This window comes from Oncorhynchus mykiss, chromosome 28, assembly GCF_057628025.1.
Source record: "Oncorhynchus mykiss isolate SJ-2025 chromosome 28, ASM5762802v1, whole genome shotgun sequence".
Lineage (NCBI taxonomy): Eukaryota > Metazoa > Chordata > Actinopteri > Salmoniformes > Salmonidae > Oncorhynchus > Oncorhynchus mykiss.
In genome coordinates, this window is record NC_143049.1 from 17,056,095 (window position 1) to 17,081,249 (window position 25,155).

General features: G+C 44.5%; 2 long non-coding RNA genes across 3 annotated transcripts in view; both read right to left on the reverse strand.

Moving 5' to 3' along the window:
• Positions 1-20,664, reverse strand: part of LOC149970785 (uncharacterized) — a 33,543-nt gene extending 12,879 nt beyond the window's left edge. Inside the window, exon 1 of one of the 2 annotated variants that reach the window (XR_016492855.1) lies at positions 19,983-20,664. This is a non-coding gene — a long non-coding RNA (uncharacterized LOC149970785). Of the gene's footprint in view, positions 1-2,908; positions 3,069-19,982 lie in introns of those variants that run through there. The other variant, XR_016492854.1, reaches the window with a different exon arrangement.
• LOC149970784 (uncharacterized) overlaps positions 1-25,155 on the reverse strand; it is a 461,672-nt gene that overhangs the window by 44,142 nt on the left and 392,375 nt on the right. The gene's annotated exons all lie outside the window — the stretch shown is intronic.

Genomic DNA, 25,155 nt, shown 5'->3' on the forward strand with positions numbered 1-25,155 from the left:
GATGGCGAGAGAGGGGGGAGTACGGTATGATCGCAGATGGAGATGTGCCACAGGAGATTAATCCACCGCACAATCAGAGGGCCTCTGAGATTTTAAATACAACCTGAAACGAAGGGAGGAGGAGGAGGTGGAGGATAACGGAAGGATAACGGAAAGAAGCCATGAACAAATAAGGAGCTTTTGCCGTTGAGGAACTTTGAACGATCTCCCTTACTGTACAATAAGCGACTGGTGACAGGCTCATCCTATTAGAGGGCTAGCTTATGGGAGGGTGGAGGGGGTGGATTTTATTAACTGTTGATGATTTGAGGAAAAGGTGTAAATAGTGGCCAGACCATGTTTCTCTGAGCCCTTGGCTGGCTAGCAGTTGATCCCTATTGATAAGGGAAGGGATTTATCTGGCTGTGGCCAGTCTCATGGCTAACCTTCGGCTTTTAAACTACCTAAATGTAATTCATAACTGCATATAACATTATCAATGCATACATTGGGCTCCTGAGACACTGCATCCCAATTGCAAGAGGCGACACTACAGTCCCTGGTTCGAATCCAGGCTGAATCACATCCGGCTATGATGGTGAGTCCCCTAGGGCGGCGCACAATTGGCCCAGCATCGTCCGGGATAGGCTGTCATTGTAAATAAGAATACGTTCTTAACTGACTTGCCAAGTTAAATATAAAATCAACTTTTAAAGACTCCCTCCTCTTCAACTTACTTGGAAACTATTGGATGGATACTCAGTGTTGAGTGTACAACTGATTTAGAGTATATATGATGTTTAATAGATTGTCTGTCATATAACTTTATTACTGAAGTAATGAAAATGTATAGACATGAAGGTAAAGGATTCTGTAAAATGGGCTTTCAAACATTCATTTACTTGTTTGAGAGAGTAGAAAAGAGGGGTACTTTGATAGTACAAATCATTACTTTTAGAAAGACGATTTGATGTACTTTTTAGCAGCATTATTATTGTTTATACACAGGCCAACAACAGTCTACTAAATGATACAAATATGTTATATTCTCCTTTGAATTGGACTAGCTAAAACAATCTAACTGGCGTAATTGGGATGCACATAATGTTGATCCCTGGTGGTGTGCCATTTGAAAAGATTGTGAAAGTTAGTTATATCTCATTCCCGCAATCAGAATAAATAGCAATCCCACGTGGGCAAATGTATAAACAAGAGCAACGTTGTACATTACTAATTCATAACATTGGAGAAAGCTTTCAAGTACAAATGAGCCCATTTGTTTTCTCCCTTTACATCGACAGTAACCGTTTCAGTCTCATTCAACCACAACTGAGAATGCTCTATTGTTCTAAACAACACAGCTTCGCCTCTCTTTGTGAGGATATTTGATTCTATTAGATTCAATCTGTTTCATCACGTCAATTACGCAAAAAATAATTACCATCCTGATCTTAATAAACCATCAGAAGCAAGTTATGTACGAGAAATGAACCATGTTGGATATTGTGGGGGTTGATAGCTTACTAGGCTTCAGAGTGATTTATTCCAAAGGGCAAACATGGCAATCATGAAATAATGGACTTAAGAGAAATTGCTATAGAATGAGATAAAATATCAATACGTTAGAAATGCAACAAACAGGAATACAGATACACACATACAGGTGCGTGCACACACACACACACACACACACACACACACACACACACACACACACACACACACACACACACACACTTCCTGTCTGAGGGAGAAAAGCATCACTGTGGTGAATAAGTTGGGAGCCGGCCACACTATTTGTGTGCTATAGAAACAAACTCAAACAAAGAGCAGCTGCTAGCGTGACTCATGCAGTTACACATCTCTGCCTAAGGAGGGCCTTTACGGTCTTCTTTGAAAAGGAGTATGAACCAGAGGATGTTAGCATTGAACCGATTCCAGTTCACCCTATAATGTCAAACAACGCTTTTGTAAATCTGACAATTTCCCAACAGATGACAACAGTCCAAATACTCAAATGTTACAAATGTCACTAATGTCACAGAGCTACATGATATACACTGAGTGTACAAAACATTAAGAATATGCTCTTTCCATGACATAGACTGGCCAGGTGAATCCAGGTGAAAGATAGGATCCCTTATTGATGTCACTTGTTAAATCCACTTCAACCTGTTTAGATAAAGGGGAGGCAACAGGTTAAAGAAGCGTTTTTAAGCCTCGAAACAATTGAGACATGAAGTGTGTATGTCTGCCATTCAGAGGGTGAATGGGCAAGACAAAATATGTAAGTGCCTTTGAACGGGGTATGGTACTAGCTATAGTAGCTGCCAGGCGCACCGGTTTGTGTCAAGAACTGCAACGCTGCTGGGTTTTTCACACTCAACCGTTCTCCCGTGTGTATCAACAAGGGTCCACCACCCAAAGGACATCCAGCCAACAACTGTGGCAAGCATTAGAGTCAACATAGCCAGCATCTCTTTGGAATGCTTTTGACATGAATCATGTGTTAACACAGTACACAAACATGGTAAGAATACATTTTTGCGTGACTCGAGAATGTATATTGAATCAGTAAACCTACACCAAACACAAACTCAGTGAATTAATACTTGAGTCTGATCTTGAAAAGCATGAACATTTACTGTGAAACCCCTGGGGTTCTAACAGGTCTCCAATGAGAACACTTTGTTTGCCTTGCTCCAGTGGATACACTGTGACTACACATCTGACCTCTATAGCCAGCCTTCCCAGAACAGACCGCACCTAACACCTAAACCAACCCACCCAGTTTCCTGCCATGCCAGACAAGACAGCAGAGAGATTGGAATCAGCCTGAGGGGAGCCAGGGAGGGACTAGAGAAGGAGGCAGGCAGAGAGGGAGGAAAGGAGGGAGGGAAGGAAGGAGGGAGACATTAGTCACCATTACCTCAGCCCGGTTCAGGATGGATGCCGCATGTTGCGCAGCGGAGAACAGATTCACTGGATTGATAAAGTGTCTGAGACGTGAGGAGAAGATCAAAGCACAGAGAGAGAAAGAGAGATTGGAAACTCTGGGTCAAAGTTATGAAATGATTAGATCCGTTGTCAGCTGAGGATACAGTGGTGAAAGTGGATCAGGGAGGAGCACAAGAAGCTATGTGAAGTAGCTTATTTGTTGATTGGTAGCCAGCGTTGTTTCAATATCTAATATTTCAAATACTGATACAAAAATGGAAGAATGTGGACTGATATGATGATTGAACAAAGTGATGAAGTGTGGGGGGAGCTGCTTGAGACAGAAATGATTGATTGGTTTGAGTGATGAAGTACATAGGGAGTTGTTTGATTGACTTGAGGAAATGAGGAGAGAGCTGATTGGTTGGAGTGATGAGAAATAGAATGAGCGGATTGGTCAGACTAATGAGAGGCAGAGGGAGCTGATTGGTCAGTGATGAAGCACAGGGATATTTGTTTGGATAATGATTGGGTGCAGAAGGATATGATTGGTCAGAGTGATGAAGAACAGAGATATTGGTTCGAGTGATGAAGTGCAGAAGGATCTGACTGGTTAGCGTGATGAAGCACAGAGATATGTGATTGGTCAGCGTGATGAGTTTGCAGTATAAGCTGTCAGTGGTGATGGAGTGTTGTGTTGTCTGTGACAGGGCATCGTGCCATCCGCCCCAGGCGTTACTATGATCAATAACTTTCCCCTATTGGCTTTCTTTTTTCCACCCATCTCAGAGGGTGGGGGGACTGCTGTCACTTAAAAAAGGGGGCTTGACTGGGGAGCTCTTTGTGTCTTAGAGATATACTGTATTTCTCTATAAGGACATTTTCATAGAAGTCAAGTTCCTAAAAAAAGAGGGAAAAAACAACAATAGGCTACATACAACAGCACTTTAATCTAATCAGAACTCCGCCAAGGTCCCATGCAGTTTGTATAAAAGCAGGCATTGTAGTGAAGGTGGAGGTGTTAATCAAGGTCAGCGTATTCTTCTGCCGAAAGGAAAAAGGACAACAAAGAATAGTTTGCCATATCTGGGTCAGCCACTTTCTCCACCTTCCTCCTAATGTTTGAAGTGCATTGCCAGATTTGACAAATGCAACTTCAGAAATAGTCTATTCAGACGTACCTACTTAAGGTGGAATTTATACTTCAGAGAAAATAGATTTAATTACATTTGTGGAAAAAATATCCCCCAGAAGCCCTCCCAAATAATATGCATAGCCTGAAAAGTAGGCTCTATATTAGAACTACCCCAAATTCAATTTTACTCTTCATTTCCCTCCGCCATCGCTCCATGTCGCCCGAAACGATACGAAATGAATTACTTTGCATTTGTACTTAACACAGTCTCACTTGATCTACTATGCAATACGCAGGGATTCAGAGTCGGGCATCAAACAAGACTCCATGAAATATCTCCATGAAAACTGGGTTGTGTTGACTGTGAGGGGAGAAATCCCTGTGATTACCTGAGGATGTGTCCTTCCACTTGAGTGTGTGTGTGTGTGTGTGTGTGTGTGTGTGTGTGTGTGTGTGTGTGTGTGTGTGTGTGTGTGTGTGTGTGTGTGTGTGTGTGTGTGTGTGTGTGTGTGTGTGTGTGTGTGTGGCGTGGGCCAGGAGCCGGGGGCTCCTTTCAGCCTGCTATTTCCACCTCATATCGTCTGCCTCTGTGGACTGGTGAAAGCAATCTGTGCAGCCCAAAGCCCAGAGGACATGAGTTTGAACAATACAGAGCTGACTGCACCACCTCTCTCTCTCCCTCTCTCTCCCTCTCTCTCTCTCTCTCCTAAAGCACTTCATAGAGGGCCAGTAGAAAACACATAATGTGGTACAGTACATGCAATTGAAACTGTACAATACATTAAAATGTGTGTGCATGCGTGCCTTGACTCTATGCATGTGTGTTTGTGCAAGGTATGTGTGTACTTACTGTAAGTGTGTCAGTTATGTTGAGTATGCTGAACAGTACGCCTACAGTACAGTATCTGAGACATATAGGTGTGTTTCTATTCACACCCCATGTATAGTACTTGTGTGCATGTAAGCATTTCCCTGTGTAGGAGTGTGTGCATGTGTTCACATATTTTCAGCACATCATGTTGAATTCCTGTGGCCCACAAGCCTCCTGCTTTATTTAGCTTGGATAAAAACACAGGTTTACTTTCTATCTGGCCTATCAACATCTGGCTCCCATTACAGAGGAATGAGAACGCAAGCTTGGATTATTAGGATTACTAGGGATTGGTCGGGAAAAAGATCTTCAGCCTAGTCTGCTTAATAATACCTAACCGAACCCTCCCTTTACCCACATAACAGGAGACAGACAAAAAGCTGCAGGGCCTTTCCTACACAACAACAGTTACATCTGTATGCACTTCTCTCACCCCTGGAATAGAAACCCCCTTACAATCCCCTCTGAATCAGCCTCCTCAAACCAATCCCTCTTACACACACGCTGACACACACGCAGGCAGGCATGCACACGCAAGCACACCAGTACACAAGTGGAGATTTACGCTCAAATCAATCTAATCCGGACAACAGAAGACTGCTGTGTATTGTAGACAGTAACACTCTGAGAAACACAAAGGGCCAGCATTTCAATGTGATTTGAAATGTCATTGAAATAGAAAGACCTTGTTTCTCTGTACACCGTCCATAGTGTATTCTATTTAGTTGCATCTTTGTTGTACAGTTCCTTGTATGCATGTACTGCAAAGGAATTCAAAGCATATACAGCACAGTACAGTAAAGTTCTTCTTATTCCCAGTGACTGTCTGTTCTATTATCCTGCCATAGAACCGTTGATTGAAATTCGTAGAACCGTCCATTGTCCTTTACCTTTCTAAATAATGTGTCAAAGACTTGACCTTCTGGGATTTTCCAAACGGTAGGGTTTGAATATAGTGCAACGTACTATTCATGTTGTTGCTATTCATTCCATTGACGTTGTCCACATCTGCAGCATTGTACCTGTGTGTGTATGAGTGCGTGCGTCTGTGCATCTGCCCGTCCGGGGGGGGGTGTGTCATTCCTTAAGGCGGATATAAAGGACCACTAATCCAGACCGACAGAGGAATAAACACAATTCCTGATCTGATTTATCTCTCACAATATCATTCAATTATCCAGCCCACCGCTGAACACAGTCCTCTAGCCACAGAGAGAGAGAGAGAGAGCAACAGAGAAAGGCCAACACAACACTGTCTTTCAATAAATGAGAGCCAGCCTGAGCCAGGGCTCAATGGAACGGGATAATAAAAATACAACACACACAGGTAGGTAGGAAATCAACCGACCGAGGGCGACGTGGCAGGCCACCATGCTGCTTTATGACTGAGAAACATGGCAGCCCCAGACCTTCTTCCGTGCGTTATTTATCGCCCCCACCATGAGGCTATTGATGCTATCAGAGGAGAGGAATGTAGTTACACTGGTGGCAGATGGGGAAACTGAGGGGGAGGCAGACGAGCGGTGGTAGACAGACATAGCTAAGTGCTTAGTGCCAGGGGGCTCTCTCCCTCTCTCTCTCTCTGGTGGTGGGTAGGGAAGTAAAGCATTGGAAAAGGCTACAGATACAGTACACTGTACACTGTAGCAGATGCATGATTGGGCTGAGGGGAGGTGGAGCAGAGAGCTGTGCAGATACAGATACTGTATAACCCACTTTGAGCTGTTGCAGCTCTAGCCTGGGTCTTATCACGTCAAGCCTGTTCTCTCCTACCCCCATCCCGCAGAATGGAGACAATGTTCATGTCCCCGTGACAGCTAAGGGCAGCACCGCAGCCAATGGAGTACTCTCATTGGCTCTGGGCTGGACACCGTACTGTTCACTGGAGCCCTAAACCTGTTGGATGTTAGATCCCCGGAGGGGTTGTGTCTTGACACCTCCCTTAGGCTTCCACAGGGTAGTGAGGCTGAGTATGGGTCTGGGCTCCAGAGACTGGTCTATTCAGGTCTGGTTCTTCCCCCATCACCCCTTGGCTCCACCCCAGGAATGTGGCTTGATTGCGGTTGGACTCTCCCCCTGACACACTGACATATAGGGTTGGGATGGGCCTGGACCAACCCTCAACCTTGACCCTGAACATAGGCCTAGTAGGGCCTCCTAGCTCCTGCCTAGTCCTGGTCTTGTGGCTCACGTTACCCTTAAAAGCAAATGTTAGTTTTAAAAGTAAGTTTGAGAAGACAACATGTCTTGTGTGGGCCGTCCTGCCATCCGTGGAACATGGAGGAGCAGGGTTTGATGTACGGTGCCAGATGCCCAGTGCCAGATGTTACAACGTGGGTTGAAGTTGTGGGTTTGGCGTGCGTCTCTGTTTCAGAGCTGGGTATGAGCTAATTTATCTACTTCCCTCTCTGTTTCTACAGAAGGTCACTCAGAAAGGATGTTGTGTGTCTCAGAGAACATTTGTGTGTTTGTCGGTGTATGTGCGCTCACAAATGCTTGTGTGTGTGCGTGTCTGCTCTTGTGTGTGTTTATTTTTTCTCTCTTTATATAGTGTTGTGTCTCTTGCCGTGATGTGTGTTTTGTCCTATATTTTAATTTAATATATTTTTAATCCCAGCTCCAGTCCACACAGGAGGCCTTTTGGTAGGCCGTCATTGTAAATAAGAATGTGTTGTTAACTGACTTGTTAACCTAGATAAATAAAGGTTAAATAAAAAATAAAAAAGAGTATCCTCTTCGCAGGAGTACATATATAGTGCCAGGAGAACTGTCTGCTGATGAGAAGGTGGCCTGGTTACAGGGTAAATGGAAACAAGATGTGGCGGCCCGCACTCCTTTGAAGGTGTTCCACACCATACCTCTGAATCTGTGGAGGGTATGAGCACTTCCATAAAAGGACTTTCTGTTTATCTTAACCTGCCAGGGTCTGCTCACCAGATGTTTGAGGGCTTTTGCTTTCATCTCTGCTAGAAAACATTATTTTTATTTTTACTGGTTAGTTATTTTACATTTTTCTGCTGATGGGGAAAAAATAAAAAGTAAACTTTTTTTCGCCCTGAGGGAGGGTAGGTTAAAATTTAACATTGTTTTAGTTGTCTTAGATAGCATGCTGAGATAGTGGGGATTTAGAAGGTAGTAGGATCACAAAGGAGCCCATGCTCTGTTCCCAGCAGCGCAACAGATAAAGATATGAGAACAAGAGCTTTTCAAGTCTGCTGTAAAATCTGAATTAATCATCAAAGCTGAACTGTGAACCTAATCTTCCCAACATAGAATGTAGACCTTTTTCAAGAAGGCCTAATGAAAGAGTTCCCCGGATGACTGACCCTCCTTCCAGAGAAACTTGGGTCATCACATGGCTGAGATAGGACTCTGCCAAGGAGCTTCACAACAACCTACTCCACATTTCACCCACATCACTCCCTTGAAAAAACACATCTTTAGTAACTCCACGTAAGATATATGGCATGTGTGTTCCAAGAACAGAGAGAGAGAGTCTGGTCAATCTCAAGTAATGACACAGAGAAAAATATTATTCATTTCTAAGATGGATGGATGTCCATAAACCAAATGCTTCTGTACATGTTGCATGTAATATTGAACAGTAATCTTCCATAAAACCATATATTTCCTGGTAGACCTGAGTGCAATAAGTTAAACCTTGAGAACTACTTGAGAACTCAAAATGATTTGTTATGCCTCAGAATTACCATTAAAATCAAATCATATTTTATTAATCACATAATTCATAAACAACAGATGTAGACTAACAGTGGAATTCTTACTTACGGGCCCTTACCAACAATGCAGAGAGAGAGAAAATAGAGAAATGATAGAAAAGTTACAGCACGTAATAACCAAAGCAATAATACATTGTCAAGTTGTCTAATTATTGGAAACAGGCGCAGGAATACGTAATAGGGGTTTTAATTTTCTCCACCCAAACAGAAGAGCGAGGTGGAAACCTCTAAATAATACACGGGACGGGACGAGACCCGTGAAACAAGTGCACAATAACATGTATCATGGAAGCTGATGCAATAGCACAGGTACTCACAGGACCAACACAAATGGGGAACAGAGGGCACAAAAACACAGCAAACAAAGAAACGCCCGTTTTTCAGGATCCTATCTGTCAACGATAAATCGTAAAAATCCATACAACTTCACAGATCTTCATTGGAAAGGGTTTAAACACTGTTTCCCATGCCTGTTCAATGAACCAGAAACAATTAATGAACATGCACCCGTGGAATGGTCCTTAAGACTCTAATAGCTTACAGACGGTAGGCAATTAAGGTCACAGTTGTGAAAACTTAGGACACTAAAGAGGCCTTTCTACTGACTCTGAAAAACACCAACAGAAAGATGCCCAGGGTCCCTGCTCATCTGTGTGAACGTGCCTTAGACATGCTGCAAGGAGGCATGAGGACTGCAGATGTGGCCAGGGCAATAAATTGCAATGTCCGTACTGTGAGACACCTAAGACAGCGCTACAGGGAGACCGGACGGACAGCTGATCGTCCTCACAGTGGCAGACCACGTGTTTCAACACCTGCACAGGATCAATACATCCGAACATCACACCCGCGGGACAGGTACAGAATGGCAAGAACAACTGCCCGAGTTACACCAGGAACGCACAATCCCTCCATCAGTGCTCACACTCTCCGCCGATAGGCTGAGAGAGGCTGGACTGAGGGCTTGTAGAACTGGCAAATCTTGTACAGTCCATGAGGAGGAGATGCACTGTTGTACTTAATGAAGCTGGTGGCCACACAAGATACTGACTGTTACTTTTGATTTTGACCCACCCTTTGTTCAGGGACACATTATTCAATTTCTGTCACTTGTCTGTGGAACTTGTTCAGTTTATGTCTCAGTTGTTGAATCTTGTTAGGTTCATACAAATATTTACACGCTAAGTTTGCTGAAAATAAACACAGATGACAGTGAGAGGACGTTTATTTTTTTGCTGAGTTTACATACACATACTAAACAGGGGAAATGGGAACCAGGTGTGCGAAATGAGACAAGACAGTCTGGGGTTGGTGGTAATGAATCCAGTTCAGTGACGCCTAGAAGGCCGATGGCGTAGACCTAAGGAGCTGGTGGACAGAATGAGCTGCAGTACCGGGGGGATGCGTGACAGTACCCCTCGACGCGCTGCACCAGCAGTGGGACAACACCGGCCTTGGGTACGACCACAGGGACGTGGTGTGGGTTGGCCCTTATGCCTCAAATCCAGGACTTCACGGTCCGAGTACGCCAGACCTCCCTCGATGTCCAGAGGAGGCGGGTCATCACTGGGTCCAGCCTCAGCGAGGTGACCAGGCAACACTGGCCTGAGGAGAGACACACATTAAAAGTCTGGTTAAAGCGTTAATCAGCAGGGAGTTACAAACGGTAAGTTGCCTCTTTAACCCTCCTCAGGACTTTAAACGCCCCCACAAACCGCGGGCTCAGCTTCCGGCAGGGCAGGCGGAGGGGATGGTTTCGGGTGGAGAGCCAAACCCGGTTGCCTGGAGAGAAGACAGTCGCCTCACTGCAGTGACGGTCGGCCTGTTACTTGTGCTCCCACTGGAGACTAGTGTGCACAGCGTTCCAGGTCTCCTCAGTGCACCGAAACCACTCACCCACCGCAGGGGCCTTGGTCTGGCTCGGATGCCAAGGTGCCAGGGCCGGCTGATACCCCAACACGCACTGGAACAGAGTGAGGTTAGTGGAGGAGTGGCAGAGAGAATTCTGCACGTACTCAGCCCAAGGTAGAAAATCCACCCACACCCCCGGTAGGACCTGACATTAACACCTCACGAACCTGCCCACCTCCTGCTTGATCCTCTCCAACTGCCCCTTAGTCTTGAGGCCGTTCCATGAATGCTTTCCATTCGCTTGAGGTGAACTGACGAACACGGTCTGACAATGTCCTCCGGGATCCCATAGTGCCGGAAGACATGCGTAAAAAGAGCCTCCGCAGTTTGCATGGCCGATTGGAGCCCAGGCAGAGGACGGATGCGACAAGCTTTGGAAAACCAGTCCATCCACACTAGGAAAGGGTGTTTTGACCCCTCCATCCAGTGCCTCCACACCTTCAGAGCCTTCTTGACCGGCAATAATTCCCGGTCCGCTATGTCGTAGTTCCTCTGTGTGGGGCTCAGCTTCTTGGAGTAAAGGCGCAGGGCCGCAGCTTTGGAGAGGTTCTGGTGTGCTTTGGAGGCATCCACAACGATGATTAAGGGAAGTGAGGAGTCGGGATGTGTCAGCACGGGAGCAGTGCTGACATCAGCGTCTCGAATGCCCTCTCCGCCGTCCAACGCAGCTGCTAGGGACCTCCTCTCAGCAGGGAGGTAAGAGGCGCGACTATCGTGCTGAATCCCCGAATGAACCTCCGGAAATAGTTGGCGAACCCCAGGAATCGCTGGACTGCTTTCACAGAGTTAGGGATGGGCCATGACTTGACTGCGCTGACGCGTTGCTCCTCCATCTCCACTATGAGGTAGCCCAAAAAGCACACGGAACCCTGGAAAAACAAACACTTATCTTGTTTAACAAATGGATCGTGCTCCAACAGTTTTCCCAGCACAGACCTGAATAATGAGACATGCTGGGCGTGGTTAGCAGAATAGACCAAAATGTTGTCTATATAAACCACTACACCCAGTCCCAACATGTCCCGAAACACTTCATTAATAAAGGAGCATTAGACAGGCAAAAAGGCATTACGAGATACTCGTAATGGCCCGGGTCGTGGAAAAGGCCGTTTTCCATTTGTCGCCTGCACAAATGCGCACCAGATTGTAGGCGCTCCTCAGGTCCAGTTTCGTGAAGTATTGCACCCTGTGCATATGTTCGAAGATGGTTGGGATGAGGGTTTAAGGATAGCTGAACTCAAAGGTGGCTTTATTCAGAGTTCAGTCTATGACTTTGGTTACTGGAGTCTTTGACAATTTTTAGGGCCATCCTCTGACACTGCCTGGTAAAGAGGTCCTGGATGGCAGGGAGCTTGGCCCCAGTGATGTACTGGGCCATACGCATTTCCCTCTGTTGCGCCTTGCGGTCGTTGCCATATCAAGGGATGGTGCAGTCTTCGTTTCCTGTACTCCACAATCAGCACCTTTTTCTTGCTGACGTTGAGGGAGAGTTTGTTGTCCTGGCACCACACTGCTAGGTCTCTGACCTCCTCCCTATAGGCTGTCTCATCTTCATCAGTGATCAGGCCAACCACCATTGTGTCATCAGGAAACTTAATGATGGTGTTGGAGTCATGCGCAGCCACACAGTTGTGGGTGAACAGTGAGTACAGGAGGGGACTAAGCACACACCTCTGAGGGGCCCCCATGTTGAGGGTCAGTGTGCTAGATGTGTTGTTGCCTACCCTCAAAACCTGGGGACGCATTTTCAGTACCAGGGTCCTTAGCATAGTGATGAGCTTGGATGGCACTATGCTGTTGAACACAGCGCTGTAGTCGATGAAAAGCATTCTCACATAGGTGTTCCTAGATATTAGGTCATCTGTCAATATTTTGGGGCAGTGTGCAAATTGGAGTGAGTCCAGGGTGTCTGGGATGATGGTGTTGATGTCAGCCTTGACCAGCCTTTCAAGGCATTTCATGGATACAGATGTGAGTGCATTCTTGGGCATAGTGACTACGGTGGTCTGCTTGAAACATGTAGGTATTAAAGACTGGCTCAGAGAGAGGTTGAAAATATCAGTGAAGACAGCTGGTCAGGGCATGCTCAGAGTAGTAGATAGTTGGCCTGGACCTGCTGCCTTGTGAATGTTAATTAACCTGTTTAAAGGTCCTTCTCACATCAGCTACAGAGTTAGCCTACAATTATAGTGAATTTGTATTTGATTTTGAATAGCCTAGGTAGAAGGCATTTTATAAATATTTTCATTATTTATGGGCTGACACATTACCTTTAGCTACATAATATCTACCACCGTGAATTTCCATCTCCTCCTCTCTCTCCTTCATTCCTTCCTCGAGTGTGCAGAGAAAGTGTCTGTTAACAGGTTAATTAAATATGTTCCCGGACAGATTTCAAATGCTTTCCCATATTAAGCACTGGGTAGCTGCAGGAACATGGTTGGAGAGCCCATGGCATACAGAGTTTGGGCGGAATATCATCTGTCACGCAGCGAGAGGCTGCATGCTCCTCAAACAGTGGTTGATGCCTGAAGTGAAATAAGTGTACTTAAAAGCTCATATATTTCTATATGCAATCCTGTAAAAGCAGAGTTTTGATGGTTGCCTCTAAAATGAGGAGGATCCCAGCTGCTACAATTTTAAATTATCAGTCTGATGGCAATAAGATAGAAGCTGTTGTTCAGTCTCTCGGTCCCAGCTTTGATGCACCTGCACTGACCTCGCCTTCTGGATGATAACAGGGGTGAACAGGCATTGGCTTGGGTGGTTAAGGTCCTTGATGATCTTTTTGGCCTTCATGTGACATAGTTAGCCCCCGGTGATGCGTTGAGTGCACCACCCTCTGGAGAGCCCTGCGGTTGTGGGTGGTGCAGTTGCCATGCCAGGCGGTTATTCAGCCCGAATGTAAAAGTTTGTGAGGGTTTTAGGGGCCAAGCCAGTGCGCCTTCTTCACCACACTGTCTGTGTGGGTTGACCATTTCAGTTTGTCTGTGATCTGTACGCCAAGAATTTAAAACTTTCTACCTTCTCCACTGCGGTCCCATCGATGTGGATAGGGGGCTGCTCCCTCTGCTGCTTCCACGATCAGCGCCTTTGTTTTGTTGACATTGAGTGAGAGGTTATTTTCCTGGCACCACACTCCCAGGTCCCTCTGCAAGCTGTCTCGTCATTGTTGGTAATCAGGCCTACTACTGTTGTGTCGTCTGCAAACTTGATGATTGAGTTGGAGGTGTGCATGGCCATGCAGTCATAGGTGAACAGGGAATACAGGAGGGGACTGAGCACGCACCCTTGTGGAGCCACTGTGTTGAAGATCAGCAAAGTGAAGGTGTTGTTTCCTACATTGACTATGGTGTTGTGTAATGAGGTATATATAGTCAATGAACAGCATTCTTACGTAGGTTTTCCTCTTGTCCAGATAGGATAGGGTAGTGTGCAGTGTGATGGAGATTGCATAATCTATGGATCTATTGGGGGGGGTAAGCAAACTGAAGTGGGTCTAGGGTGTCAGGTAGGGTGGAGGTGATATGATCCTTGACTAGTCTCTCAAAGCACTTCATGGTGACAGAAGGGAGTTCTACGGGACGATTGTCATTTAGTTCAGTTACCTTTGATTTCTTGGGTACAGGAACAATGGTGGACATCTTGAACCATATGGGGAGAGCAGACTGGGATAGGGAGAGATTGACGATGTCCGTAAACACTCCAGCCAGCTGGTCTGCGCATGCTCTGAGGACCCTGCTCAGGATTCCGTCTGGGCCGACAGCCTTGCGAGGGTTAACACTCTTAATTGTCTTACTCACGTCGGCCACAGAGAAGGAGAGCCCACAGTCCTTGGTAGCATTGATGGAACTGTGTTATCCTCAAAGTGGGCGATGAAGGTGTTTAGCTTGTCTGAAAGCAAGACGTGGGTATCCGCAACGTTGCTGGTTTTCACTTTGTAGTCTGTAGACCCTACCACATACATCTCGTGTCTGAGCTTTTGAATTGTGACTCCACATTGTCTCTATACTGACATTTTGCCTTTTTGACCTTGCCATGGTTAAATGCAGTGGTTCGCGCTTTCAGTTTTGCTCGTGTGCTGCCTTCTTATCCATGGAGTCTGGTTAGGGTAGGTTTTAATAGTCACAGTGGGTACAACATCTCCTATACACTTCCTGATAAACTCAGTCACCGTATCAGTGTATTCGTCAATGTTATTCTCAGAGGCTATCCGGAACATATCCCAGTCCACGTCATCAAAACAATCTTGAAGTGTGGATGACGTTTGGTCAGACCACAGTTGAATAGTCCTAAACAAGGATACATCCTGCTTAAGTTTCTGCCAATAGGAAGGGAGGAGCAAAATGGAGTTGTAAGGCATCCCGGAAGTTGGAGTATCAGTGGTCAAGTGTTTTAGCAGCGCGGGTACTACAGTCAATGTGTTGATAGAACTTTGGTTGCGTTTTCCTCAAATTTGCTTTGTTAAAAATCCCCTCAGGATATGTGGTTTCCAGTTTGCATAAAGTCCAGTGAAGTTCTTTGAGGGTCGTCGTGGTATCGGCTTGCGTGGGAATATGCACAGCTGTGACTATAACCGAAGAGAATTATCTTGGAAGGTAATACGGTCAGCATTTGACTGTAAGGTATTCTAGGTCAGGGGAACAAACGGACTTGAGTTTCTGAATGTTATCACAATCACACCATGAGTAGTTAATCATGAAACATACCCTTCTTCTTCCCGGGGGGAGATCTTTATTCTGTTCTGCGCAATGAACTGAGAATCCAACTGGCTGTTTGGACTCAGACAGTATATCCTGAGAGAGCCATGCTTCCGTGAAACAGAGTATGTTACAATCCCTGATGTCTCTCTGGAAGGAAATCCTCGCCCTGAGCTTGTTAAGGTTAACTTTATATCCAGAGACTGTACATTAGCGAGTAATATACTCAGAAGCGATGGGTGGTGTGCTCGCCACCTGAGTCGGACCAGAATCCCACTCCGAATACCTCTTGTTTTGGATCAGCCTCTGGAATCAGTTAAATTAACCTGGGGGGTACGAACAAAGGATCCAATTTGAAAAGTTGTATTTGTGGTCGTAATGCTGTTAGTTCTGGTGAGTTACCGCTGCTCTGATATCCAAAAGTTCTTCCCGACTGTATGTAATAACCCCCCCCAAAATATTCTGGGCTAATAATGTAAGAAATAACACATTAAAAAAATAAAAAATACTGCAAGGTTGATTAGGAGCTAGAAGCATGGCTGCCCTATCTGAGCGCATGAAGAATCATCAACACTCAGAGTGGGGACATACAGCCCATCTCAGAATGGAGCACAGTTCATAATGCATGTAGACCATCTCATGATGGTAACTTTTTTTTCTTGTGACAGTTAGGCCTACATTTGTTGCAGCATTGTCTTTGCTACAGTAATATAAAGACAGAATGCGTGTCTAATTTACCTATCGCCATCTGGCTTTTGGGGGTCACCTTATTTTTTGATTAAACATATATGTATTTTTTAATTGCAGGTGCAGAGTTTTAAAACAGACTATATCTCGAATAGTGTTGCTTTAAATCAGTGCACACTCTTGCAGTTTCTCTCGCTCCAACAATTCCATTCAAATTGCATCCAAAATAGATCATCCTGTTCTAACTTGATATATAGCCCTATATATAGATGTCATAGCCTACCTCTTTTAGGTAATACATTCAATGCAGTATTAACTGTATATTTTGCTAATTAGTGTTCGGTTATGCATAAAAATATTCTAACTTAGAGCCTCTGTCTATTGCACAACACGCACCTGTTCTCAGCTGACCTCTCTCCTTAAAAAAACGCTCTTTAGCTCTTAGAGACCAGTGCAGGAAAAGCTATACTAGAATATTTTTTTTGCATTTCTTATACCAATAGGCTATTCGAAGAGGGACGCGAGCTCTTGTTTGCTGAATGTTAAATGCAGCATCCAATAGAACAGAACTCAAGGGTACTTTGAAAGAAGAGCGAACGTGCGATGGCGGTAGGCTATAGCAGTTATTAATTCAGGCCGCTCAATCTTTGTGAAGAGAAGTGAATGCATCTAATTCTAGTCATTTCATGTAACTGTTGAAAGGGTCCTCCTTTCAAGGAATTAAGCAACAATAGAGAGAGAAAAAGGAGGTAGGCTAATAACATTAGGGGAAATAATATGAATGGGATATATGCTACCAGTCAAAGGTTTGGACACACCTAATCATTCAAGGGTTTTTCTTCATTTTTGCTATTTTCTACATTGTAGAATAATAGGGAAGACATCAAACCTATGAATTAACACATACGGAATCACGTAGTAACAAAAAAAGAGTTTAACAAATCAAAAAATATGTTATATTTTAGAATCTTCAAAGTAGCCACCCTTTGTCTTGATGACAGCATTGCATACTTTTGGCACTCTCTCAACCAGCTTCACCTGGAATGCTTTTCCAACAGTCTTGAGGAAGTTCCCACATATGCTGAGCACTTGTTGACAGCTTTTCCTCCACTCTGCGGTCCAACTCATCCCAAACCATCTCAATTGGGTTGAGGTCAGGTGATTGTGGAGGCCAGGTCATCACTCTCCTTTTTGGTCAAATAGCCATTACACAGCCTGGAGGTGTGTTTTGGGTCATTGTCCTGTTGAAAAACAAATGATAGTCCCACTAAGCGCAAACCAGATGGGATGGCATATCGCTGCCGAATGCTTTGGTAGCCATGCTGGTTAAGAGTGCCTTGAATACTAAATAAATAACTGACAGTGTCACCAGCAAAGCAGCCGCACACCATTACATCTCCTCCTCCTGCATGCTTCACGGTGGGAACCACACATGTGGAGATCATCCGCTCACCTACTATGTGTCTCACAAAGATACTGTGGTTGGAACCAAAAATCTCATATTTGGCTCATCATGTCCATAGCTCATGTTTCCTTGCTGAAGAAAGTAGTGGTTTCTTTGGAGCAATTTGAGCATGAAGGCCTGATTCATGCAGTCTCCTCTGAACAGTTCATGTTGAGATGTGTCTGTAACTTGAACTTTGTGAAGCATTTATTTGGGCTGCAATTTCTGAGGCTGTTAACTCTAATGAACTTATCCTCTACGGCAGATGTAACTCTGGGTCTTCCTTTCCTGTGGAGGTCCTCATGAGAGCCAGTTTCATCATAGCGCTTGATGGTTTTTGTGCCTGGACTTGAAGAAACTTTCAAAGTTCTTGAAATTTTACTGATTGACTGATCTTCATGTCTTAAAGTATTGATGGCTGTCATTTCTCTTTTCTTATTTGCTATTTTTGCCATAATATGGACTTGGTCTTTTACCAAATAGGGCTATCTTCTGTATACCACCTCTACCTTGACACAACAGAAGTGATTGGCTCAAACGCGTTAAGAAGGAAATAAATTCTGCATATCAAAATGGAATTATGTTTATACATTTTTTTTTATGATTCATTAAAAATGAAAATCTGAAATGTCTTGAGTCAATAACGTGAAAAAGAAGAGCACCTATTGGTAGATGTGTAAACAAAAACTGACATTGAATATCCCTTTGAGCATGATGAAGTTATTAATTACAGTTTTGATGGTGCATCAATACACCCAGTCACTACAATGATACCGGCGTCCTTCCTAACTCATTTCCCAGAGAGGAAGGGAACCGCTCAGGGATATCACCATGGGGCCAATGGTGACTTTAACCTTTTCACGCAGAAGTTCCAAATATCGCTAACGGTTGCCCCAGGCCTGAGTTTTTTTAATGCGTGTGATGTCAGAATACAATCCCTGTTTCAAAATGTGATTGTTACACAACAGGACAGTTAACCCGCGTTGCCCTCAAACCAAGGCATGCTACCTGCTAATTATCTATAGGCAAATTATTTTCTAACAAGTTTCCTTTCCTAACAACAGTTGGAATTGAGGTGTGTACCGCCGCCTCGTTAATTCACATAAGTAGCAGCCCACATGTGAAGTACGACAATTTATGTTTGAGGCTTTACTGAGCCGTACAAACTTCTCTCTTCAACGAGAGCCTGAGCACTTCACCAGTGTTTCCGTAGATCAAGTATGAAGGCATCTCTAGTTAGAACAGGCCTTGCACAACCCCGCCCCCCCCCCCCCCCCCAGCATTGCCTTCATTGCCTTCAACTTTGGACATGTGTGCCTTCCTATCAAAGTAAGTGCCTTATTTTCTGTATATCGTTTTGTCGCTTCTACTGTAGCATACCATATGTACAGTGGCAAGAAAAAGTATGTGAACCCTTTGGAAATACCTCTATTTTGTCCCTCAGTGTTGCCAGCTCAAATCCCAATTTCTAGGTTTTATTTTTATTTAGTGTATAAACTTGTCCTGTATTAGCCCCCCACTTGTAGCTAAATGTCAGCCTCCTTACAGAGGCAACCAATGTCCAAGTGCTTGGTAAAGTTCATGATGCAGTTGACCTTAACAAGGGACACAGGACCAGTGGAAGCAAAATAGCCCCATAACATCAAAGAACCACCGTCATATTTTACTGTAGTTATCAGGTACTTTTCTGCATATGCTTCTGTTTTTCAACACCAACACCACTGGTATGTGTGACCAAAGAGCTCAGGTTTCATGTCATCTGACCATAGCATCGGTTCGCTGACACTGAGTGCGCATATTCACTCTATCATTGTTGAGTCAGTGATTGAGTTATATTGTTAGCCTAAATTATGACTATCCAATATACCTTAGGAATAGTAGGCTACTACAGCTTACATAAGTCAGCAAATGCAATGATGCATGGAATGCTTTATTATAATAAATAGTTAATTCCCAAGGGGGAAAAAAAAAATGTTTATATATTACAAGTATACTAAAGTATCCAAAAGAAAGGAGGACCAAGGCACTTTATATATTTAATTAAAATGCATTTATTTGTATGGTACGTTCAATGGAAACAAAGTTTAAAAACTCTGATTCATTTTGGCTGCATGGCCTTCGTCAGGGAGTACTCCTCCTTTGTTTTTGAATGCCAATTTACCCCTTTTACCAAAGAGCAACTTCTGTCTACCAAAATCGACCATTGTGTGCCTTAGCAACACTTCCCTGCTTTTTTATACTAAAGTATTCTTAAATATACAAAAAATTCAAATAATATCATTCAAATATGAGATGTATTTTTCTAGTATATCGTAAGTGTACTATAAATATAAATCATTACTTCAACACACCTATTAAAAGTTTACTTTATATCCATTCTTTTTTCAGTGTTTTAGTATACCATAAGAACGCTATCATCACACTTCAAAACACTTATTAAAAGTCGTGTCAGTGGCACTTTTGTCACAAAACTGTGACCGTCGCCGAAACAAAGATGGCTTCACACCACTCTCTCACTTGAGTGTCTTACCTAGATATTTACAGATTATCAAATCTTACTGTGTGTGTGTTTCTATACCTGTTCGCACCTCTCCCTGTAGGTTTTACAGATGCTCCCCACTCCTTGGCTGCAACCCTTCTAATTTAGTGTACCCTGCGCGCACAGCCCTTGTGGAATTCTGGGTCTCTGGCAGTGTTTGGAACTGCTGATCTGCGGTTAAGAACGTTGAGTTCATTTCAGCCTATGCTGCCCTTCAGTCCCTTTACTTTTTTGTCCCTGACGGAGACACGGATCACCCCAGAGAACACTGCTACTCCAGCTGCTTTTTCTTCATCTGAATATGTTTTCTCTCATAGTCCGAGAGCATCTTGTTGTTGTGGTGGTGGCACAAGTCTACTCATTTCTCCTAAGTGGAGATTTTCTCTTTTCTCCCTCTCTCACCTGTCCATCTCCTCATTTTAATTCCATGCTGTCACTGTCACTTGTCCACTCAAACTTAACATTATTGTCATCTATCACCCACCAGGTGCCGTTGGAGAGTTCCAACTTGATAAGCTAATTTCCTGACGATGGCTCACCGCATCTTCGTACTTGGCAACTTCAACCTCCCCGACGTCTGCCTTCTTTCCAACTCTTTTGACCTCACCCTTTCCCCGTCCCCTTCCACTCACAAGGCAGGCAACACGCTTGACCTCATCTTTACTAGAGGCTGCTCACCTACTAATCTCACTGCAACCCCCCTCCAGGTCGCAGGATCACTACTTTGTTTCCTTTTCTGTCTCCCTTTCCTCCACCCTAATCACTCAGCCCCCAACCCAGATGGTCATGTGCTGTCGCAATCTTCGCTCTCTCTCCCACTACTCTCCCCTCTTCTATCCTATCATCTCTCCTTTCTGCTAAATCCTTCTCCCTTCTGTCTCCCGATTCTGCCTGTATGCATCCTATGACTCACACTGTCCCCTTTCCTCCCGGACAGCTCAGCCCTCCCCTCCTGCTTCGTGGCTGAGTGACTCATTGCGATCTTGCAGAACAGGGCAAGGTGCAGCGAAAATGGAGGAAAACTTAAATTAAATTCTGGAGGACGTATCATCCTTTCACTCCCTACTCTCTACCTTCTCTTCCTCAGTATCTGCTGCTAAATCCACTTTTTACCACTCTAAATGTCAAGCTTCTGCCTCTAACCCTAGGAAACCATTTTGCACCTTCTCCACATGACTTAAACTTCCACCCCCTCCCCCTCCCTCCTCCCTCTCTGCGGACAAATTTATCAATACCTTTGAAAAAAAGGTTTACGACATCCTCTACTCATTCACTCAGCCTATTGAGTCCACTGGTCTCACTCACACAGAACTACCCTATTCCTTGACCTCTTTCTCCCCTCTCTCTCCAGATGGCATCCTACGACTAGTGAGGTCTGGCTGCCCGACAACCTGCCTGCTCGACCTCATCCCCTCCTCCTTTCTCCAGACCATCTCTGGAGACCTTCCCCCATTCCTCACTTCCTTCATCAACTCATCCCTGACTACTGGCTGCGTCCCCTCTGATTTCAAAATGGCCCGAGTTGCTCCCCTCCTCAAGAAACCAACACTCAACTCATCTGACGTCAAAAATATAGACCTGTATCCCGTCTTTCTTCTCTTTCCAAAACACTTGAGCATGCTGTCATTGATCAACTTTCTCTTTATTGCTATCAGAATTAGCGTTTTGACGCTAGCCAGTCAGGCTTCAAGACGGGTCACTCAACCGAGACTGCTCTTCTCTGTGCCACGGACGCTCTCCGCACTGCCAAAGCTGACTCTCTCTCCTCTGTTCTTATTATCCTAGATCTATTCGCTGCCTTTGACGCCATGAACCATCAGACCTCCTCTCCACCCTCTCACGTCTGGGCATCTAAGGCTATGCACAATCTTGTATTGCATACTAATTGGCAGGTCGCTCCTACCAAGTAATGTGGAGAGGATATGTTTCTGCACCACATACTCTCACTACTGGTGTCCCTCAGGGCTTGGTTCTAGGCCCTCTCATTTTCTCTCTATACACCAAGTCACTCAGCTCGGTCATATCCTCACATGGTCTCTACTATCATTGCTATGCGGATGACAATTAACAACTTTTCTCCTTACCCCCTTCTGACACCCAAGTAGCGACACGCATATCTGCGTGCCTGGCAGATATATAAACTTGGATGTCGGCCCACCTCAAGATCAACCTCGACAAGACAGAACTGCTCTTCCTCCCGTAGAAGGCCTGCCCGCTCAAAGACCTCTCCATCACGGATGACACCTCCACTGTGTCACCCTCCCAGAGTGCAAAAAACCTTGGCGTGACCCTGGACAACACCCTGTCGTTCTCTGCAAACATCAAAACAGTGACCCATTCCTGCAGGTTCATGCTCTACAACATCCATAAAGTACGACCCTACCTCACACAGGAAGTGGCGCAGGTCCTAATCCGGGCACTTGTCCTCTCCCTTCTGGACTACTGCAACTCGCTGTTTGCTGGGCTCCCCACTTATGCCATCAAACCCTTATAACTTATCCAGAATGAAGCAGCCTGCCTGGTTTTCAACCTTCCCAAGTTCTCTCATGTCGCCCCGCTCCTCCTCCCTACCTTCAGGCTATGCTCAAACCCTACACCCCAATCAGAGCACACTGTTCTGCCACCTCAGGTCTCTTGGCCCTCCCACCCCTATGGGAGGGAAGCTCCCACTCAGCCGCGTTCAAGCATTTTTCTGTACTGGCAGAGGTGGAACCAGCTTCCCCCTGAAGCTAGGACAGCAGAATCCTTGCCCATCTTCTGAAAACATCTGAAAACATTTGAAACTATATCTCGTCAAACAGTATCTTAAATAATCCTCTTCATCTCACACTTAATCTGCACCTGCACTTGACCCCCCCACCCCAACCCACCCCCACCCCACCCCACCTTCTAGCTCTGACTCTACTAACAGCTACGTTATTGAGGAACATTTTACTTTCTATGCCTATATTATGTGGTTGTCCCACCTGGCTATCTTAAGATGAGTGCACTAACTGTAAGTCGCTCTGGATAAGAGCTTCTGCTAAATGACTAAAATGTAAAAATGTAATTGCTTTTTCAGTCTTTTAGTATACTATAAATATACTATCACCTACTTCCAATACATTTATTAAAGTGGGTATGGTGTTCTTTGGATGCAACTCACCATTTGTCCTCCAAACACGATGAGTTGAGTTTTTACCAAAAAGTTATATTTTGGTTTCATCTGACCATATGACATTCTCCCAATCTTCTTCTGGATCATCCAAATGCTCTCTAGCAAACTTCAGACGGGCCTGGACATGTACTGGCTTAAGCAGGGGGACACGTCTGGCACTGCAGGATTTGAGTCCCTGGCGGCGTAGTGTGTTACTGATGGTAGGCTTTGTTACTTTGGTCCCAGCTCTCTGGAGGTCATTCACTAGGTCCCCCCATGTGGTTCTGGGATTTTTGCTCACCGTTCTTGTGATTATTTTGACCCCACGGGGTGAGATCTTGCGTAGAGCCCCAGATCGAGGGAGATTATCAGTGGTCTTGTATGTCTTCCATTTCCTAATAATTGCTCCCACAGTTGATTTCTTCAAACCAAGCTGCTTACCTATTGCAGATTCAGTCTCCCCAGCCTGGTGCAGGTCTACAATTTTGTTTCTGGTGTCCTTTGACAGCTCTTTTGTCTTGGCCATAATGGAGTTTGGAGTGTGACTGTTTGAGGTTGTGGACAGGTGTCTTTTATACTGATAACAAGTTCAAACAGGTGCCATTAATACAGGTAACGAGTGGAGGACAGAGGAGCCTCTTAAAGAAGAAGTTACAGGTCTGTGAGAGCCAAACATCTTTCTTGTTTGTAGGTGACCAAATACTTATTTTCCACCATAATTTGCAAATTAAATTCATTAAAAATCCTACAATGTGAATTTCTGGATTTTTGTCTGTCATAGTTGAAGTGTACCTATGATGAAAATTACAGGCCTCTCTCATCTTTTCAAGTGGGAGAACTTGCACAATTGGTGGCTGACTAAACACTTTTTTGCCCCACTGTAGCTCACAGGGATTGGTGGAAGTCATTTTGACGGAACAGTTTTTTCCCTCATTCATGTAATGATGGCACCAAAGCAGACACATTGAGCACACATTTGGCATGCAAAAACTTGTTGTGCTAATTACATACGCCACCATCAAATAATAGGGAGTAAATTCATTCTAGGTATAATAGATTGAAGCTGGTATAAATTGCTGATCGCCTCTTATTGGAGCAGGTAGCACAAGGTAGGTTTTACATTTTGGTAGGGGTATGTCAGTTCTAGCTCGGTGGCTGTCACTGGCTAGAAATCGTGTGTGTGGTGTACTGATTCAAAGAAACCATAAAATGAAATTTCAGAATATAATTCATTACAGGGCTAATAGATTGAAGTTAGTATCAACTGCAGATCTCATGTTATGGGAGCCGGTAGCATTGATAGTTTATGCTCAATAGCTAGTTAGCTAGGTAGGTCTACTTAGCTAACTAGTTCTTACCAGTGCCTGGGTGTCGGTGTTTCAGAGCAAGTTCAACCATCATGCTCCCCTGGGAATGCTGTGCCATGATGTTGTGTCCCTAGATTAGCAATGTATCTGTGTGTAGCTGTCAGTCAGTGTCATACAGGTTGTATTGTATCACTATCAGAAAAATGATATGATACCAAGGTAAAAGGCCATAACGGCAGCCAATGGCAGGTTGAAAGTTCAGTTACCTGGTTTCACAGTAACATTTTGCTGTTACTGCTAGCATGACCCCCATTTTCTCCAAAACACAAAACAATAGAGGCAGGATGCTTGTCCACATGATTAAGCATGTATTTAAAGTAGCAATAATGACATTTTGGACCAAATGAACAGTTACGGCCTTTTTGCTTAGTAGGGCAGCATAGCTCCCTGCACTTTATTACAGGTGATAGTTTTAATACTCATCACTGCATCCTGTATCAGAAGGTCAGCTAGGCCTCACTAAAGTCCTGCACATCACTTCAATACTCCCTACTTGTTTACAAAGCTTTGCTCCACAAGCTTCCCACATACTGTGCCTCACTTCCCTGTTCGTTGACTCTTGAGGTCCCGCTTGTCCCCAAAAAGTTTGGTAAAGCCGCTTTTAGTTTTAATGCAACACACTTCTAGAATACCTTACAAAACAAATTGCACTTGCATTCCTTGGTGCCAATAGGGTAGTTTAAGACTCGGTTGTTAAATGAGTTGCACA